Source organism: Apteryx mantelli, chromosome Z (genome assembly GCF_036417845.1).
Source record: "Apteryx mantelli isolate bAptMan1 chromosome Z, bAptMan1.hap1, whole genome shotgun sequence".
Lineage (NCBI taxonomy): Eukaryota > Metazoa > Chordata > Aves > Apterygiformes > Apterygidae > Apteryx > Apteryx mantelli.
The window spans coordinates 46,333,427-46,355,248 of record NC_090020.1 but is presented as its reverse complement, the minus strand read 5'-3'; the positions used below and the strand labels follow the sequence as shown (position 1 = coordinate 46,355,248).

Below are 21,822 nucleotides of genomic sequence, written 5' to 3'. Positions count from 1 at the left end.
ATCATTTAAAAATCAACACTATGATAATATTGCACTACAGCATATTTTGCAAGCCATTCTTTATAATGAAGTTTTCCTGTGAAGCCTGAGACTTGATTAGGAAGCCTAGAGGGGAGAACAAATTGAATAAAATAGCTAGAACTGTGATGAATAGGGAGAAAGGGGCACCTAGAGGAAGTGAAAACTACATTAAGGACTCAGAAAGGCAACAAAGCAACAAAACTGGATCTGGCATAGACTGGAGGGAAAGCACCAGAAAGAGTTAAATATTCCAAAAGGGCAGAAGCTCACAGTAGCACAAACTCCTTTAGCTATTAGATTAAAACTTAAAATTCTCAAATCTCATAATTCCTGGGCTATCAGCATATTCCTTTCAAATTCTCTTCATTGTTGGTCAATATAAAGAGCCTGCTCCCCCAGCTCAAGTGACAGATCTGAGCTGTCTAAGGGTTCTGCATGAACAAGCTGACTATCTGTATGGTGACACACAATTCATCACTTTGGTTTGCTTTTTTAAAGCCAGGAGATCACATGCAAAAATACAGTCTAAAGCATTACTGACCTTTTCTATACAAACTCAGTACCTCTCTCTTGTGTCTTTGCACTGTAGTTTGAAATTTTTTTTACACGTGAAATTTTTTTACACTTTTCTCATTCAGTGCCCTCTGCATATCCTTGCTCTGAGGACAAATCAGAAACATACAGAGTAAGAGCCTATATAATTCTTACATTATTATTGCAGAAGTTGGAAGATGTGCAGCAGTGAATGAGGTAGAAATTACATGAAAAGAAAAGATGGTCTAAACGTTCAGAGGAATCAACTGGTGCCCTGAATAAGTAGATTATATCCCTCTCTCTGCCACAGATTGCCTGTGTAAGGCTCAATAAACCACTTAAAACAGAACTTTTCACAAGTGGTCTACCTGTGTGTTCCTCATTCTTGCACCTCCAGGCCCTTGTGATTTGAAAATCTTAAGTACTTGCATCTGCAACATAGTCAACAGGAACTGAGCACTGAATGTGTACTATATTATATAATACAAAGCTATCTGAAAAATCAGCTCCTAAACATCTCAAATTGACTGTCAAAAATAGTGGATATTTTCTAATTTATTCTGTCTCAGTTCTCTCTCTGTCAAATCAGAATAATAATTCCTCTTCAGAACACAGAAGTACTGTGAAGATAAATTCATTAAGATTCATAAAGCACTCAGACACTATAGTGATGAGCACCATAGAAAAGCCCATGAGGAAACTAAAAATTCTGTCTTCAGAGCAGAACTTAAAAATGTGTCATGGGACCATACACTGAACAATAACAAAGAAACAAAATGATGAATAGTTACTCATTCAGTGAGTGTTATCTATATATTGCGCACAGGAGGAAACAAGAGTCCTGGGGGGAAAAAACAGTATGTGATCAGTTAATTAAAATCAGAATCATAATGCATACCAGAAGATGGTGGGGAAAGAAGGGTATGTGGGCAATCCAAATTCTGGCAATTCCAACATTTGAATACTTGGCTTTAAATACATTGCATTTTTTTTCAATGTACTTTTTATGTTCATATGGAGAAATCTTAGAGTTCTGTCTACCTTAACTCTTTGCACTGAGATATGACAGCAGCTATAGGTTCCTCTAATGTTACAGCTGATCCCCTGATTCAAAAGATTTGCTGTACTCTCTTTCCCGCCTCTCTTAAATCAGTTTGATACCACTTTTGGAATGCGTGGGGCTCTTCCAGAGACAATTAAGAGCTTTTGTGATTGTGATCTATAAAATCAACTGCTGTTAAGAGAATCCCAGGAAAAGTTAATTATGTCAATGTAATCCACGCTATATGAATGAAATCTAAACTCTGCTGGCTGAATTATATGAAGTACATAAATCCTGCCTGAGATTGAGCTATGCCAAACTACATCAGTGTCTTATTCCATTAAAAACCTCTTAATTAAACAAACAAAAGACTGTTACAACATTTATAAGTATAAAAGTACAGATAAAAAATTCACATTGACAGTTTGGTTTTGCCTTCAAAAAGCTACCTTTCTAATTCTGTTTACATTGCTCTGATTTTCTGGGTTGCTGCCTCATCCCTTAGTAAGTCAGTCACCAAATTCTCCAGGTTTTTATTGGTCCTCTAGACAATATACTTTTGCTTCACAGACAACTTTTAATAAAAAATGGATTGATAATACTTCTCAGACGTATGGGACTATGTTTCACTGGAAATATATTTCCATTTTCTTACTATCAAAAAATTCTCTAGAAAGGGGAAGAACTATCCCCAAGAATTCTGCAAAACAAAAAGATACAGGGAGGCATTTTAATGACTTTTTTCTACATCTTTTTTATTTATCCTCAGTTTTACAGAATAGCTTTTTTTATACAAAAATATAAACCTGGCTCAATTTTCCACATACAGTATTTAACAACCTTAATATTCTTTAACTTCTTAGACTTGTGAAACAAAAAGCATAGTCAAAGGATGTTAAATTGCTGGTATTTTAGATACAAGTGGCTTTATAGTAGTGTAACAATTTTTACATAATTTCCTATAACAATGAAGGTGAATAAGGTATTAAGTAGATGAAGCTTATCAGTGGTAAGGTATATCGTAATTCATGTATTTGAGTCTTTTGGCTTTCTTCTTATTTAGGGATGGATTTAAAGGTTAAAAGTTAGATATATTTAAAATACAGTTATGGGGAAAAGGAATTTAATTCATCAGCACGAAAACTATTTAAGGTTCATAAATATCAAGTTATTAATTATAATAAACTAACATTTCTGCAGTTGGCATCTGGTGGTTGCTGGGTTTATTGCTCTTCCATCTGTACGCTTTTTCCACGTTGACAGGACTCACGTGAACAAAAAATGTGACTGTAACCTTGGAAGAACAAAATTATATATATCAAAACTGTAACACATGTTGTAAGATAAGGGTAAAGTTAAGTAAGTCTGCCTCACTTTATCAAAGAAACATTCAGTTTTTGAAAGATACCAAGTAGAGCAATATTCCTAATTTAGGACAGTATATTAACTTTCATTGAATCACTGGACATCTTTCCATAAGGGAGGTTAGAATCAGACAGAATGACATCATCAGTAAACATAAGATCAGCAGTATTTGTAAAGCTTGAGAAAAGAGTCTGAGTGGAACCAAATGATCAATTGTCTGAATGCATCATCCAGGACAAGTACAAACAGATGGCTCTAAGAAGACACAATGCATGCCATCGAGTTTTCAAGGCACAATTTACCGTAACAGAGTTGGGAGTTCTCCTAAGTTATCTTTATTGCCCTGACAATGGGTTTTAGATTTCCAAAGAATTTTAAAAATTCTCTGCTTTAGATAAATGTAAATGCTTTAGAGAAAAAGACAAAAATTTCAGTCACTGGCAGATGTTTGCCAAGAAGCTTCAAGAAGTTGTCACACACAGTGGATGAGCTTCAGCACGCCTGAGTACTTCAGAAATCCCTCTTGGTCAGTTAAGCATAACAAAAGGCTTAATCCTTTTTAACATAATTCTGTGGCAGCTATTCAAATCTGATTGTTGTCAACAAAGTTTTTTCATCTCGGGCAAAGGGGAATAGAAGGTTTAAGAGACCTCAGTAGAAACCCTAATCCTTAGTACAATGCCAGTTTCTGCGGTGTTCAAGGCCACAAGCTTCACTAGTAAGACCTGCTGCGCTTACTGTAATTGTTCTGTATATTCTGGTATCTGGAAAGCAAAGAATAGGATGTCTAAAAAAATATTCTGTCAATATCTCCAATCTCTTTTTCACCTAGATCTCACTCTCCTGCTGGTAGAAATTATCTGCCTTTCAAAAAATGATGATCAAGCTCATCAGCCAAATGAAAAAGCCCTGATGATGAGATTAAAATGTAGGAAGACAGACTTCAAGACAAAGGAATGGAAGATTGGAAATTAAATTTCACATCTGAAGCACAGTAATGCAGCATTCACTGCTTTCCTTCACACCATCTTTCATGGCTGTATAAATATGAAGAGGTCATATTTTGTTGAAACTCTGTCTTCCTTCTAAATTGGACAATTCATCACATTCCAGATGAGTCTCAGAAACAGATAACTGACCATGTATGAATCTAGTTATTAAATCCTGTTTTGTTACATTTTTAATCAAAAGCCAAACTCTTATTACAAGTAAACTTTGTATTTCAAATATTCAAATGTAGCCTAAGTTTATTAGGCTTTGGTGAACTCTTTGGTATCTTAGCCTGGTTTAGAACAAGTAAGGAACTACCATGAAAGGAAGTAGCCTAAGTTTATCTTCTAGAGTCTACATTACTCAACTAAACAGAGAAAGCAGCTTAGCTGGCCTCAGCAGAGGGAGCAAGCACCAAACAGGCATAAAGACTGGACAGTCCTCTCATCCCAGAAGATCTTAATCATAGGTCAAGTGAAACAGAGTGGGGAATCTCAGTGTGTGTAAAGTATGTAACTCTATTCTCTTGTCTATCAGTTAGTTTGAGCAGTCATTCAATAAATGTTTAAAAATCAATGGCGTACAAATGCAGTGTTCATGTTCTTTCACTCCTTCCTCCCAGCTCCACTTCTGTGCTTTCACTTTCTCTGCTGTGCATCTTTACTTGCACACCACCGCAGAATTTTCTCTGTATTTCACATTGAGAATGTTTCCCCCAGTTTCTTACTGGATGTCATTAAATATTTTCATATGTTTATATATGTCTCTTTCCAAAATTTTTCATATATATTTTGTGATTTCAAAGTCTACTGGAAGACAGTGAAAATTCTACCTTAAGCCACTAAAAGAATGTATCACAAATATGAATGTAGTATTATGCCAGCTGTTTGATCAGCATGTCTGACTTTAACATCTAGTCTATTTTTCTTGATATTAAGTGGTACTTATATTCATTCAGTCCCTAGCCTCTTCATCAGTCAGAAAAAACATTTCCTGTCATGTGGACTTCTGTATAGGGCATCAGAATGGGACCAAAAAAATTCATTTAAAATTTGAGCCACTGAAAGTTATCTGGAGGTGAACAGGAAAGCTAGAAGTTTTTAGGACCCTGCTACCAAGGTCCTGCAATCCCTACTCTACATTACAGTAAAATAAATCTTACTATACTTTATTAAAGTTATATGAAGTTTCTCAGGAACCTCACGTAAACAAGCCTACTATTAAGATGCTGCACACAACTCCATTATGTAGTGTGAGTCTACATTTTGTACGTAAAATAAGATCCGGTCTTTTATTGTGCATGTTAGCTAGAGCATACCATCTCCAACCTCATAGCACTTGCTCTTTGAAACCAGAAAAACGTTCACTGAGATAGTACGAATAGATCAATGTATTAGATATATTTTAACTAAATTAAAGGCTGATCAATTAAGCAATTTATCTGTAGCAAATCTTTCTTTGTCACATTATTCCATAAAGATAGAACACTGCAAACTTTAAAAAATATACTTAAAATTGAAGTGTTTTGAGGTTTTATGCACAGATAAAGAAAAGAAATAAAGATGTAAAGAAAAAATATAAATAAATTCAGCTGTAAGTCAGCTAACATATAATTTAAGTCTTATGAACAGTTAAGTCATAGACCAGGTAATTCTTACACAAGGTCATTATGATAAAGAAAATGTAGCCAATCACATCCTCTTTCCTGCCAGTGCTTCTGCAGAACATTTGCATGTTTGTTGTATAATGTTGCAGAATGATAGTGCTTCAGTGAGTTAGTGGTCTGAAGGAGACCAAATATGTATCAAGATTTCTTAGTGATACTTTTCTTCATCTAATTGTTCTTGTTTTTTAATGATTAGCCATGGACTACTTTGGGTACCTTGGGCACGCTTAAAAGGGGTCTCCATGGCATTACTGAGGGTCTTCATGAATTAGGATTCAAGGACTGGATTTTTCCTTCGTAAAGCAATAAGCTTACTAAAAGCCACAGAAACAGATAAATAAAGGCCAGATTTTCTAGCACGCCCTGGGCACTGATATAAAATACATTATATATTTTCAAATAATCCAATAGTATACTGATTTCAAAAGAGCTTATGTATTGCCAGTTCATTCTAACACATCCTATGTTTTAGTTTGTTTGTGTGAAACTTAGAGCTACTACAGTTATTTGTTGTTTTAAAATACACCATTCTGAGATGGACAGAAAATGGCTTGATCAGAATTCCGGTATGTGAGGTTCTTGTACAGCAGGTTACAAACCTGTTAGCATTGTACTACCAGTGAAGCAGAACATACATAACATGTTTCGCAGCAGAATTTCTTATTGATATTTCTAATGCTTACAAAAAGTGTCATAAGATACTGCATCTCATTCATATGATGATTCTGTGGAACAGCACCCAGATTATATATTTATTCCAGTAGGATGCATCCTTTCCTAGAGATCAACAATAGCACCTATTTAAATCTGTCAGATTACAGCTGATATCCAAAGAAGAATTTTCTAACTTGTTTTCTGAAATATAACATGAGGTACACTGTCCTGAAACTATCAATCAAAGAAACATAAATTTTGCAAATGCACCCACATCTATAAAAAACAATACAAATTGTGATAATAATGGATGGAAAGTACTTTTCTTTTTAAAAATCCAGGTATGGCAGAAATTCTAAAAATCCTCAAGCAACTATACAATACTATTAGTTACAGTAAGACAGTAAACCAACAATATCATAAGAGGTCAAACAAAATCAGTGAGAATTTAGTACAAATACCAGGTTTTGAAGAACTAAAGCAAAAAGTAAAAAAAAAATCCAATAAAGTAGCAAATTAATCAGAAAAAAGATTTTCATAAGAGCATCCAAACAATGAATGGAATGATATATTCATGATATGTCACCAGCTGGAAGTTTATACCAGCAAAAAGTAACAGAAATAGCTCTGTGGTATGTTATATTGTCAGTCTGCATGGGAAAACAGAAAATGAATTACAGCAAAAAAATATTCCTTCATCATTGACTATAAGTAATTCTCTGGTCTTCACAATTTCACTTTAAAGATTTTTATTTTGTATCAGAATGTGACAGCCTTGCTGGAACTGGCTGTGTGAGAAATAAAAAAGGTTCTTCTTATCTTCTGGGATAAGTGGAATAAAATGATCATGAAATGAAATGGTATCAGAGATTTTGTAAGTGACATTTTGTATCTGACATATTACTGGTCATTTAGAACATAGCTGTATGCAAGTACAGATTAAACAATTTCTTATTATAGACCTCAGTTCTTCAGGTAAAACTTCTAGAAACAGATCCTACTCAGCATTAAGATGACCTTGGCTAACCTGGCAGGATAAAGAAACCTTAAATTTGCCCTAACCAGGTGTTTCAAGTGCTATGACACTCTTCTTAACAGTCCCAGTAGATGGCCATGGGAAAAGGGACTTGACAAGAATACTTAGGTATTTCAGCCACTGGCTGCTGGAGCAGTCCTTTGGGACTGTAACCCAGAAGCCTCATTAGAGATGGGGGATAGAGGGGAAACCCTGCTGACTCAGCCATGTCCAGGCAAAGCAGTTTATGATCATTTCTGTCATCTCTATTAACATTATGTGCCATCAGTAGAAAACCTGTAACACATTAGAGATCCTAAGCATGATACAACTTGTGTATAACTAATGTTTTACGCAATATTTAATATAAGGTTATACTGTCAACATTGGACAAGACAATTTCTGCTGTCTGAATGATGCTGATGTGCTTATGTTCTTCAGCTGCTATAGCGGCAGCAAATAATAATACAGTGGAATGTAAATAAGACTTAAGGGACACACAGCATGGGACATATTTAGGGAATCAGTAGCTGGGAAGTGGTTTTTGCTAGTCTGCACTGATCACTGTGACAAGGACTAAGTTCCAGGTCTCTCCAACTTGCACAAATCAGTCCCCCTTTTACAAGAAACATGTGAATGAGAATCCCTCTTCACTTTTTCCTACAGATCTGAATGTACTCCAAAACACTGTGGGGGGCTATTGCACCTGATGTTAAGTATAGTCAGAGGCTTCATCTATACCAGTAAATTAAATGCACCAGGGAAATGTTCCTGATAATTGAGGACAACTGGCACAGAATAACTGCAGCTGTTCTAGTAGTCACTAGGTCTCCAAAAGAGGGGCTGCAAGCAAACTATCCGTTAGAAGAGGGAAAGGCTCCCAAACATTATAACTCCCAGCTCACACCCAAGAATAATTTTTGATAATATTAGGCATGTGCCAAAAATATGGGGGAGAGAGATCATTTTAGCAGTTTAACAATATACAGTCACATTCCTGTGTCTGAGAATGTTCCTTGGGCATTGTTTAATTTACTAGCATAGACATAGCCTAAGAGTTTAGTAGCTTTAGGATTAAAGAGCTATAAAAGTAACCTTTGAGGCTGATTACAAGTGAGCTGACCCACAGATCTAGACTGCATTACTATTAGTGTGAGTCTGGAATGGAAGACTGAGTGCACAGTTTTTACACCATTTTTGTTTCTGGGGGATGATCAGTGCTATATATAAATTTAAGAGATTTTATTACTAGGCATTCCAATCTTAAAAGTATTTTAGAAAGCACTTCATGATTTATGCAGTCTTAATCAGAGATTTATGCCAGAAACCATGGCTATTACCCAGGAGCTTGTAAAGAAAGGTAGAAAATTCAATGCACAGCTGGAATATGGGACATTTATCTTACTAAAATAAAAGGTGGATTCTAAGCTAAATTTCATCTAAGCTAACTTTCATCTTCTGTCTCTTTTTTCAATAAAACTGCACATGGTTTTATGTGAAAATTAAAAGAATGACTACCAATTAAATCAAAAGAAGCAATTTAGGAGGTGAACAGTTGGACTTTGATAGAAGTCTAGGCTGGTGACCATTTTAAAATTTTATGATCTTATTGCCCATTAAATCTATACTCACACTCAATTTGTTAGATTACAGTTAGGAAAAACACTTATGAGCCTGATTTTTTTAGTCCAGCACACCAGATAATAATTTTCAGTTACAGCTGTCTACCAGTTTCTTCCAGAAATAGTAGGAGACAGAAAGAAACAAAAAACAAACAAATATACTACAAAACTTTGCAGGTCCTCTGGAGAAATGTTACAAACTTTCCCAACAGAGAATATTTTCAGCTTGCTCAGTCATGGTTTCAACTTTTCAGCTTGCTCATCAGTGAGAATCAACATCCATTACCTATGGAAGCCAATTAGTGCCTAGTAAGTGATGTGATTCAAGATAAAAGCAACAAAGGATTTATTCCCAGATCTGATGATAACTACATCTCTTATAAACTATCATCAAGTGAATTTAGATTTAGGGATGGACAAGACTCTGCAGCTTGCACCAAAGTAATACTGGATTCCCTGTAGTGCCATCGTGTGACAGCTGGCCATATGCAGTTTGAAACTGGACTATTAAATATTCATACAGCATTTCTAGATGAATGTGAGAAACATTTTTAGATAGTGCTACTGTTTTAAAAAGCTGAAGTGCAAAAAAACAGAAAAGACTCAAATATTACTGCTTATATTTCAAGTTGTACAGATGATTTCTATACTGCAGGAAAAACAGAATTACAGAGAAGGGAAGAATTTAGTGCAAATTTTGTTTAATTGCATACAAAGACCTATCTTAAAATAAACTCATTAAAGTTGCAACATCAAGTACTCCATGATAATGAAATATCAAGTTCGATTCTCAAAATTGTTACTGAAGTACTTTGTCTAAAACTATGTAAGGTCTCCACAATAAAGGCAGGTACAGAATCCAACTCCCTTGACCAACATTCATTTGTCTTATTCTTCAAACTTTAAAACTACCTTTTTTCCTCTGCAGTTTTCAGCTTCATTCACCGGATATACTTCAACTGTGGCAACAGATGAATTATGAATTACACAAATTAAAGATTATATAACAATATAACAATGTAACACTGATATTACTGCTGTGATAATACAATATAACACTGATTCTCCTCCAGTGGAGGCCCATCATATATGATAAATGAGTCTCAAATCCAATAAAGAATTGCATCTTTTAACACAGTATAGGTTCTAAATCCATGCTTAATCCTTAGAAACCTGCAAGTCTCTGTGGATGTAGTTCTTTAACAGTTCCACTCCCAATATGGTTTAGATACTGAATGTACTGTTCTGATGCATGCCCTAAAATAATGCCTTTCAGTAGGCTTGAGTAACTCAACGGAAATTCAGATAACAGGCATTTCCTCTGCCTAATTATTCTGAGTATTTTCATTTAATAGGAATATTTACAGCCTACTGCAGGACTAAGGGAAAATCATGCCCAAACAACCTGATTGCCTTATATGATAAAATGAGTGGATTTGTGGATGAGGGGAGAGAGCGGATGTCATTACTTTAGCAGGGTTTTGAACACCCTCTCCTGCAATAGTCTTGTATCCAGGTTAGAACGTTATGTTAGACAGCCAGATGGGTAAAAAAATGGTTGACAGATCAGGCTCAGAGGGTAGTGGTTAATGGGTCATACTACCTGGAAGCTGATGACAAGTGGAGTACCACAGGGGCCTATCCTGGGTGGGCGGAGGAGGGAAGAAGAGAGGGAAGGGGAAGAGGAGAGGGTTGGGCTTCAGGGAGACCTAATAGCAGCCTTCCAGTATCTAAAAGGAGGTCATGGATAAGACAGAGCCAGGCTCTTCACAGCAGGGTATGGCGAGAGGACAACAGACAATGGGCATAAGTTGAAACACAAGAGACTCAGAAATCAGACTGAAACACAATCTCTTCAGAATGAAGAGATTCATTCCTCCCAGTCAAGCAGAGAAACAGGTTGCCCAAAGAGGTTGAGGTTTTCAAGACCTGGCTGGACAAAGTCCCAAGCAACCTGCTCTTAATTCAGTGCTGATCCCACTGCGAGCAGGTGGTTGCACTAGCAAAGCAACCTCCTGAGGTCTCATCCAACCTGAATTATTCAGCTATCCTATGACAGACATTTGCATAAAAAATAAGCTCATCTTTAGTTAGAAAAGATATAGCCAGTGCTAGCCTCTACTTCTTTCTGTAGTAGTATCCAAGTGCTTATTACATAGCTGGGTAAAGGGTTAAATTACTTCAGTAATGGGAGACCTGGATCAGTTCCCCTGGCATTTTTCACTTCCTAAACCAGTTACCCTGATCAATGTACAGTGGGCATTTTTTATGTCTTAAGAGCACTCTCGATCCCTCCTTTGCTGCTAGGAAACAAAGAAAATTACTCTATTGGCCCAGAGAGAGAGGGAGGTACTAGAGGAAGCATAGCTTTGTGTCAAGGACTGTTAGCAAATGGAGCAAGGTATGTTGCTGTCTCCAAAATGGACAGCACAGGCAGTAAACTGTAAGGTTTATGAATCCTTTTAGCTACAGTTAGTGACCTAAACCTCTGAGGGCTGGATTTTAAACTCACCCTTCTGTTTAGCATTTCCTCGTTTCCTGTAGTTTCTATCTCCATTTCCCTTATATATCCCTTCCTGCTAACCTGGTGTCCAGGCCTTGAGGGCACTGACCGACCTCCCTGTCCCTGCCCACACCCCTGGGCCTTCCACTCCTCCCCAGCCCTAGGCCCCCAATTTCAGCCCAGCCCAGGGCCACCAGTCCCTGCCCTGTGATGCCACAGCAGTGCTGGGCTCCAGCCTCACCACAGCCCTGCCCCTGCCCCTGCCCCGCCATGGCCACCCCGACACCAAACCAAACCCCAACCCGTGGGTGACTGCCCAGCCTGGCCTCAGCCCCTCCCCATCCCCGCAGCGGTGCCCAGTGGCCGGGGCTGGGGCTACTCCTGGCTGCCCCGCTCTCTTGAGGGGCAGCAGGATGGGCCTGGGCAGCCAGGCCCTGCCCTGCTGCCACCAGGAGCCCCTGCCAATACCACTCCCTGGGGAGGCACTGGTCTCATGGTGCCCTGACGCCTGGCTATTACATTTTGAGGGGACAAGCTCTCCATGCCCATTTACTAAAATGATTAAATATAGGGGCCTAACTTGGTACTCTGGTTTCAGTCTGAGAACCAGGTATCTAGAATTTATACATGGTGACAAATACCTGTGTGGTTCATAGCTCTCCTAATTCTTATAGAGAAGGTCCAAGGTAATAATGCTGACCTGTCTTGTACTAAGACAGAATAATAATGTGAGGCATTGATACCCACAAATGTTTATCTGGATGATCTATACACAAAGTGCCAATGGAAATCCTGGATTATATATCTTATTTAAAGCCCCATTTACATTCTTCAGCAATAAGTAACTTCTCCATAATGTAGCAAGACCAATTGTTACTGATTCACTCTTTTCAAAGTTAGGCATGTCCTTGCATTCATACATTATATAAAAAGAGACAAAGATGAAACAAACAGAATGTGTCTTTAAATGTGCTAGACTGATTATCTAAAAGAATCATAATAAAGTATATCAAGGTGCAGAAAAATTCCTTTTTAGCCAAGTACAAGCATTGTTCCAGATAGCTAATATAAGCTAGCCCATTTCTGTAATTTCATATTTAACAGTAGGTCAAAAATGCTAATAAACCACAGACATTTTATTCTGTGCACATACAGTAACAATTTTAGTGCAGTTTCTATTAAAATTGTATCAACATAATCCTGGAATATCAGAACAGAAAAAAATTTACATTTTACAAGAAACATTGTTTAAAATTATATACAATAGGGATAGAAGTAGAGATGAGGTTAATATTTATGAAACAAAGCAAATAATATTTTTGATAAATATTTACATTGAAATATCTTTTGCTGATTTTCTTATTTAAATAATGAAGTAGATGTAAGTCAGAAGCTTGTCTTATCCTGCTTTGGATTCTAGAGGGCACAGTTGATTTACTATAGCTGATTAGACAAGAGCAAAAAAGCAAAAGCTACTAATCGGTTTGTTACAGCTTCACCTGCAGGTGTTCAAAGCTGGAGGATGGATATCTGCCTGTTTTTCATTTGGTGTCCTATTACTGTAAGCTGTGGAATTCATAGTGTTGGCTGTCACTCCACTGATGTTAAAACATGGTTTCAATCTACAGGGATCAGAACCTTATAGGAAAAGCTTCCCACTATGTGGAATAGTGGTCATTGTTGCATCAGACTCTTGTTCGTAGATCGTACTGCCAGTTTCAGTGTGATTCACTGACCAAAGGACTTAAAGGACTCATGAAAAAAGCGTGTGTGTGTGTACTCACTCACCCTTAAAAGATTGTGCAGACCTGCGAGGGGCTATCTAAACTGCATAAAAGTGGTACAACCTGCTGAATAATCATTGAATGTCCTGTGACACCAACATGTTAGGTACACCAGGAAGCACCAGCTTAATTTCCAGGGCTATGAGCTAATCAGCTTGTTATAATTTCCCTAATAACATGTAGTAGTAGCAAAGTTTGTATTAGAATCTGAGAAACCTACTGATTGCCTCTCTCTTTTTTTTTTTCTTAACTCACTTTCTGAAGGAATTGATTTGTCAATGTACATATATATTTATTTATGGAACTCTGACTAGCTGGCACTTCAATGAAAGGATTTGTGAGCTACTGTAGAGTTGGAAGACCTTTGGGAAAGACTGTGGGAGCAAAGAAGCTGTGTCTGGCAAGTAGCTCTTTGTACCCAGTTATTATTGCTGTGCTGTGTAATACTTAAAAGATTATTTTAGTTGTGAAATACACACTATGTTTTAGGAAGAGTAACAATGCATAAAATATCTCGGGGGACTGAGGCCCAAAAATCGAAAGCAGTTTCTGCTATGAAGAAATTCCATTTTACAAACCTTCTAAAGAAAGTTCCTGTGTTTCTCTGTAAAAGCTTCTAAGTAAACAAAGATAAAATTGACATTTTTGCCGTGGGAGCTCCACAGTGTTGTCTCTTCCTAAGTTTTCCAATTCTGTGGCTTGCAAAGACATGGTGTCCCTCCAGATTCTCTGACTAATAAGTACTCAAAGATACTGCCAGTCAAGACAGTTCTGAGAAAAACATGGGATTTTAATAGGATGTTTCTGGCCTCAGTAATACTTTGACTCTTTCCTTGATCTGTATCGAGGTAGGAAAACCAAAACTTAAAAGTATGGGGCATTCCATACCCTATCCAGAAAAAATCTCTGAAGTATGGAAACATGAAACTGGGGAAAAGATTTATAGTCTTTACACTGAAATTACTCTTGACATTAAAGGTTAAAATAAAAGTAAAGAACTTCCACAATCCAAGTATGTGCAACTTGATTGTCAAGTCTAGAAAGAGATTTAGAGGAATAAAGATTTAAATCTATTGCCAGGTTAACTCCAAGAAACACCTCTGCAACATTCGCCTATAAAGATGTGAAGTCACTTATCCAGACATTTCGCTGTGGGTACTACTTTATACAAACTCTTCATCTTCTAGGCCTTTGCCTAAAGGAAGAAGATCGAAGAAATGGATCTTTATAAACACTCCCTTCTGTTTCCTGTCTTCTTTCTCGTGGATTTTTTAAGGTAATCATGATAAAGATCTTTACTTTTTCCTGAAGAATTATCTCCTGCTGCTGCCTACATTTTAGAAAGTCTAATGCCCTTCACAACAGTAGGTACAATCATAACCTGTCCAGATGGACTAAATAATTAACTTGTTCTGAGAGTAATGCTGCTGTCTCATGGCAAAGGCTCAACTTATAGATCATGGATAAATAAGTGCTATCCTAAAGATTTTGTTTGTTTACATGTTTTTATTTACACTTACAAATTTTGTTCACAATGTAATCCTGCAAACAGTTGTGTCAGCACAACCGGGGGCAGCAGCATACTGCAGCGTGAAAAAAAGAATATGCATTGCGGGAGAGAGGCATGAATACCTTAAACTGATGCTTTGGGTCAAGGTAGTGTATTATCAAATGACGGGTTTGGTGTGTAGATTTTTTATACACTGACAACTATGCTTCATACAAATGTATCTACAGTGATGGCCATGCTTTATTTAAGCATATAAACTAGTTTAGTATGTGCATTACACTACTATCTCCACCTTGGAGTAGATAAGGCCATCACCAAATACATTGAAAAAGGGGAGGATTTCCTATCCCCAGATTGGAAAGCTACTATGACTCCACCAAAGAGATAATCTCTGGTTGCTCAGGAACATATCTGTGGGGCTTATGGGAGCTTTTGTCCCCTTCATTATCACTAGTTCATGCAGTGCATCATTTAGATCCTACATTTAGATTACAGTTGTGTCTGTTCATGGAATTGAGCAGCATATCCATGATTATCTTTTAGGTTGCAGCCTATGACTCTAATTAATGATAAGAGCAGTAAGTTTATCAGGAACTTAAATAATCTTAGGAAGTCAGAGATATTAATGCTTGTGCTTACCTTCCAATTACTACTGGTTCCTCCATTATGTCTTTGTTTTCTGTTCAGGCATTAACAAGCATCGCTAGTTCCTTTTAAGAATGAAACCATGCTTTCAATTCCCTCAGATCTTTGGTAAGCTTTCCTTACATCTGCTGAGTTTTTCTTTATGACTTTGTGAAATTAAAGAGAACTTACTGGCTCTTTTTCTTTTTCTGGTGTTGATGTGGCTAAGTCTCCAAGTGTGGATTTTCTCCAAAAAATTCTGTGGTGGATTCCAGCTTTGTATATGACTGAGAAATAAATTGTGCATGTATGTATGCACATGTGCAGGCATATGTGTATGTGTATATACATATATAAATATATGTGTGTGTGTGTGTGTGTGTATACATATGGAAGAACTGACTAATATGTTTCCCACTGCTAACCACACCACCTTCTATTTAGCCGCCATGCCTCAGAGAGGCAATTATTCAGATTAATGCACATAAGAAGAGATAATCAACAATAGGTATGAGGATTTAGGAATGCATATCTGCGCCATAGCTTCTGGTAGGGAAAACCCTGTCAGGATATTCTGAGAAAATCTCCAGGCACCTTAAACACAAAATGTGTAGTTTTAAATAGCACAGCATAGACTCGAAAAGGGTCTGAAGGGAGCACCAGTCAGATCATGGTGTTGTCATAGTAACAGACATTGAAATTCAAAATACAAAGTACAAAATGGGGGTGTGAGAAAAAGGATACAAAATGGAAAAATATCAAGTAATCATGGAAACCTATAAAAAGAATATGAAAATTAGACTTTCAGGACCCATGACAGTAATAATTAAAATATACTTATTCTGCATGTTATTTGTATTTGTTTAGCTTTTTCCATACAGAAATTTGAAAATGCTTTATAAATATTAATAATCTACTTTTTCTGACATTCATCAAGGAAAGTATTAACATTGCCTTTTATAGATAGAGATATAGAGGCAGGAAGAGCTTTGCTTAAGTCCAGTGGGATGTCTATGGCAGAGGTGAAATGAAAAAGTTCAGTTGTTTGCTCTACTCTGTACTCACATGTTCTTTGTTTTATTGCTTTAACATGCCTCAGTTTTATGATGTTATTCTCTAGATATGTAATAGAAGAATCAGAGTAATTTTCATATATATTAATAATAGCAGTAATGGTAGTCTGCATCTGGCACAAAAGCTCCAGTGCTTTTATACATGGTTTGTGTAGTTATTTAAGTCTTTTTACAATATTTCTTTATAATAGTAGTATAGTTAGCAAATGGAAGACATGATAGAGAGGGAAAGAATGAATAAAACAGCAAACTACAATTTTTTCCAAGATGTGCAATAGTTTAGAAATGGATACTCATTCATGTCAGTTCATCAAGGAACTGCAGCAAATTTAATTCAAAAAAAAAGAATTGATATGCCATTATTGGGGATCAAGGTATCTCACTGTTGGTCAAAAGCCCGAGATTATTTGGGAAATTATTATTAACTTATTTTTATCTCTCCCAGATATCTCTCTTTGTAATCTTTTATTCTGAGTATACCTCTCTAATATCTTCTCCGTATTACTGGCTTGAATTCTTCAGTATATTCAAGAGATTTTTTGATTTTGGACTTTGCAATGACTTGCATTTTATTTTAGCAGTTTGAAGGAGTGATAATGAAGTACTCCCTCTCTTACATTTATATTTCCCTTCCAGGCATGTAATTTCATTTAAAGTTGTTATCATTCTTCAAGTAATATAATACTAGAGTGTCTGTCCCCTAAGAATAACTTTAAGGTTTTTCAACATGAGTATTGACAGTATAAAGCAGATATTTGCATGTTGCTTTTAGGAATTTAAGGCAATGAGCCATAAACAAAAAGAAATTAGATAAAGGTAGAAAAGAAGCATTCAAAATTATGAAAATGTGCTGACTGAATTATAGACTGGCAGTGTACCAGAAAAGCTGCAGCAGACAGAAGAACAAAAAGGAAAGGATTTTTGAAACCTAGAGCTTAACTGAGTAGGACAAGACTCTTGTTATTTAAGGAGCAAATCCCTTGGGATTTCTAGGGCCACAATGGTGGGAGAATAGAATATGACAGAAAGGCTAGAGCTTCTTTGGTAAGTCAGAAGTTGGCAAAAACTAAAATACAAAAGTTTACAGAAGATGACAGTCATTTGAACGGAGAGGACAGAACCAGGATAATAAACTAAATTCTTCAGGTATACTGTACCTACTAGACAGTTAATACCATTTCAACTAGTTCAGCCATGAAGCATTCTGCCTGGTAGGCACTGAGTTGTTGCACCACAGAACTTAGCACACCCAGGTGCTTGCTGAGTTTCTCAAGGAGATTCTGTATTTTGCAATGAGGTCTGTAGCAAAGCTTGACTGCTACAGTTGTCCAGACTAGCTAGTTGAAGGTACTGATGTTAATTAGGTTATGGTTTAACAAAAAATGATAGGTTTAAAACATGCAGGAGCAAAGGGGAGAGGCAGGAAGAAACTATGTTCAGGGATTGAGAGAATGTGCTGAAGTAGGGGCTCTTTCCATTTCTTTGATTCTTTCTGTCTTGTTTGGATACATTTAGGACCTAGCCAGTCTACTTCCAGAGTTACACTGTGGGCTCTGGCTCAGGCCAGGTAGTAGTGGGGCAGAGGAAATTAGGTATGGGGCTGAGCGGGAAAGGAATGTGTGCAGAGCAAGAACACTGCGGTGGGGAAGAAAGGAGAGGATTAGCTGCTGCAACCGGGCAGGAATAAAGTTAGTTTAGGCTTTTAATTGCAAACTACACTTTTAATGCTTTTGTAGATCAATTATTGGTTGCAATTTCTAAATAAAATTAACAATCCGAATTTTAAACTAGTTTGCATATGCCTACATTATACGCTGGTGACTACAGTATCTTTTTTCTCCTTCATTTAATAAATATACAAAGGTTTGGAAAAGCTAATTACAAAATGGAATGATAAATCCTTTCTTCCTTAAAAATCGATCGAGTTCTTCATTAAGTTGTTTTAAACTCTAAACAGAAAACTAAAGGAGAGCTATTCTTCTAACCTCACAGCAGCCTCTACCAGTTTTCATCAGGTTCACAACTATCAAAGCCAGCTAAATTGCCAAATCATAGACATATAATCATAAAAGACCTTCTTTATTTCTGTGTACAGTGTGATTGACAAGTTATCTGTCCAATCCAATAGCATATATGTTTGATTACAGCTGAAACATGACTGAATGAGGGGTCTGTCTGCATCTACATTTGCGTAAAACCCTGTCATTGATAATTTCTTGCACTAAATTCAGTATTTGCATCTAAATTAAGATTTTTATCCCAAATACAACATTGTTGAAAAGTAACTAGTGGTAAATTACATCTTAGAAAACACTTTCTACTGCAAATTAAAGAACAGTTTTCAGTTATTTTCCTCTACTGTATATTTACTATTTAGCAAACTTGCTTCTAATTTTAGAACCCCGTTTTACAGTGAGGTCCATATCATAAAATATGATAAAAAGGCTGGAGCTTCTTTGGTAAGTAGGCAGCTTGGTATAGGAGGAGGTACAAAACAAAGGGTTTTTTTCACCTGATAAACCTATAAATAAAAGAAATAATTTCCATAAGATATTGTGGAAGAAAAAAGCATAAATGCCTTAAACTGACCAGACAAGGGTACACAGGATAGTTTCACTAGTCATTTTTAAATACAATGGTCTAAAGACAAATTCTAGCTTCAGAGGCCCTGGATTGGAATAGGTTTGCTCTGCCCATATCTGGTTTCTTAGACTGCTTCCTAAATACCAGCTACTGTCCCGGACTTGAGACAGGATACTTGTAACTCTAGCCTGTTACAATGGTTCTTATGTTCTGCTGGTAAAATGCATTGCAATAACATACCTTGTTATTACTTCTTAATTAAATTGAATTCATTTCCTTAAAATGGAATAAGTTAAAAAGAGAATACAAGCATTTTAATATTCATGCAATGTGTCTCCAACCTCTTAAGTTAGTGTCACAATAACAACCCAGCTTTTTTGCTGCTTCTTGTTATCTGTTCCTCATACTAAGTTCCCTAGGTCACACAACATCAGACTTTTTTTCTATTTGCCCATAAGCTGCAATGTCCATGAGTTATTTTCTCAGGCTTTGCCATTTTTTCTTCACTCATATTTCTTTTATGTTCCCACCTACCTTTCCACGATCAAATACTAAATAGCAGAAAAGTTATACAAACATATTAAACCTGGTGTACACTATATCTCAAGTGTTGTAATTATGTAAATGTTCCTTACCAGTTATTTAAGTTCAAATCAAATCTTCTGTTTCCATTCTCCAGTAACTTTTGAAGGTGGTAACACCTGCTTGTAAATTGGTCATACTAAAAATAAGATACAAAATATTTCTGAGAATTTTGGAAATGTCAAAAGTGATAAAAGAAATTGAAAAGATAGTTACAAATTAGTAAAAAAAATGTGGTGCATTCATTTTCAGCAGTGGTACAGATAACTTTTTTATTTATATTCAGCACTAATTTTCACACATTGCTTTTTTTTCTGAGAAGTTTTAAGAATATTTGTCCATATGAATCTGATCCAGTGATTGCAGTAAGCATGGCAGCCTTTTGCCTTTTCATCTCATGTGACTTTTAAGCACCTCAAGGGTCACGCCTACACTTGAGCTGTTGTAGAGGGGAATCAGCCTCTGGTGTTATGGCAGTTGCTGGAAATTTTGCATTTCTGCCTATGGAAAGAAGAAAATCAGCAGTGGCTGCTGAGGTTGACACACAGCTACAGATCCATTCCCATCCCTTGATACAGTGTTGGGAGCTACTGTCATCTCTAGTCCTCTGAACTGTTTTTGGAGTTTCCCCTACTCGCAACCGTCTGAGGCATGTGGTGTGTGTTTTGTGGCTCTTGGCAATGTGAAGATTTTCTTATGTGGCTTATAAGATCAGGAAAGATGGTGTCTCAGGATACAGAAGACCACAAGCCAATTTTATCATACTGGAAAATGAGGTTTTCCATTCGCAGTCTTCATGGGATTTTAGTCACTGCACCAGTGCACTACATACAGCACTTATGCTACTTAGTCAACAAGATGATTTGGTTTAAGTATAAATCTTTCCAAAACTTCTGTGTTATATTTGTATTGTACAGCCGGACTCCTGTGAAGACCAGCTGCTGAACATAAAAGTAGAAGAAAACAGGCTGTGATTGCCCAGTAGAGAAAATATATGGTACAAGGGATGAAGGAATCATATATGCTTTTGTTCAAACTCTAAGATAAATATAGCTTTTAAGCTAAAAAGGGTTGGGAAAACCTAGCAGTGGGAAACTAACATGCCTGAGCTTTGTTACACCTTTTGAAAAGAACGCCTTTCGGGGGGGCACTGTTTACTTCTCATTGGGCAGACGTGCAGCTGTGAGAGCAGGGGTGTGCAAGCAGGTTTCCCGGTGCTGCCGTCGGACATCAGCAACACCAACAGGCTTCACTTCAAGCGCTCCACCTCAGGTCGCGGCACGGGGTATAGGATACACGTAATTCTGACACCCGTCTCCTGTCAGAGAGTTTACTGCCCTGAATGCGGCCCGCGGCCGCCCGCCACCTCCCCGCGGGGGGAGGGGAACCGCTGCGGGCGGGTCCCCGCAACCAACGGCTGCACCAACGGCCACCGCGACCGCGAGCGCTCGGAGGCATCCGGCCGCGCGCCCGAAGGGGCCGCGCCTGCTGCCCAGGTTCCCCCCGCGCCGCCGAGCAGAGCCTAAGCCCCGCCCCGCCCCCGGCCGCGGGGCCACGGCACCCACCGCCCCGCGGCTCCGTGCCCCGCCCCTGCCAATCGCGTCGCTCTCCCCGAGCCAGGGGGCGGGAGCAGCCGTGCCTGGCCCCTCGCTGACTGGCTGTCAGCCGCAGACCGTCACCAGGGGGCGGTGAGCGCACGGATTGGTTGGCCGGGAGAAGGGAGGCCGGCGCCGATTCGCCGGCGCGGCGCACGTGACGCTGGTGGGGCCGTGACGCCTGCCGTGGCGGAGGGGCTCGGCTTGTCAGGTAGGTAGGTGCCGTGCGCGGCGCGGCGCTGCCGGCGGTGCCCGCGTACCAGCAGCGGCGCCGCGGCCGGGGGCGGCCCACCCGCGCCGCTCCCCCGCGCGCTGCCCGCCCGCCCGCGAGGCGGCCGTGGCGCGGGGCGGATAGGCCCCGCGCGCCGCTTACCTGCGGCCGGGGCGGGGCGGGCGCCGGCTCAGCTCGCGCCCCCCGCTGAGGGAGCGGTGGCGGCGGCGGCGGCAGCCGGTGGCCCCGCGGCGGCGGCGCGGGAGCGGTCGGGGCGCGGGGCTCGCCCGGCAGCGGCGGCGGCTCCGCCCCGGCGGGGGAGGCAGCGCGGGCGGGAGCGGATCCCCGCCCCCGCCCCGGGGGCTGCCGTCGGGCCCGGCCGAGGCGGGCCCCGGGCCGGGACGTCCGGGCTCGGCGGCTTCCCCGGGGGCGAAGCGAGCGAAAGGGC

General features: G+C 38.8%; 1 protein-coding gene and 1 long non-coding RNA gene across 10 annotated transcripts in view; one reads left to right on the top strand and one right to left on the bottom strand.

The window, feature by feature from the left end:
• Positions 1-2,367: 2,367 nt before the first annotated feature.
• On the bottom strand, positions 2,368-21,609 carry LOC136995412 (uncharacterized). Of its 5 annotated transcripts, none has more exons than XR_010887004.1 (4): positions 20,673-21,068; positions 19,622-19,707; positions 9,822-9,868; positions 2,368-2,891 (listed from the first exon to the last, which is right to left on the bottom strand). It is a non-coding gene; the product is annotated as an uncharacterized lncRNA (long non-coding RNA). The 5 variants fall into 5 exon arrangements; XR_010887005.1 differs by lacking the exons at positions 2,368-2,891; positions 9,822-9,868 and adding exons at positions 15,326-15,409; positions 16,075-16,106; XR_010887006.1 differs by lacking the exons at positions 2,368-2,891; positions 9,822-9,868 and adding exons at positions 18,462-18,924; positions 21,537-21,609 and having other exon boundaries at positions 20,673-20,883.
• The window catches only part of FER (FER tyrosine kinase), a 183,158-nt gene continuing 182,671 nt past the window's right edge, over positions 21,336-21,822 (top strand). For all 5 annotated transcript variants that reach the window (XM_067316386.1, XM_067316385.1, XM_067316383.1 and 2 more), the window contains exon 1: positions 21,336-21,374. The gene's annotated coding sequence lies outside the window, so the exon portion shown is untranslated. The remainder of the gene's footprint in view (positions 21,375-21,822) is intronic.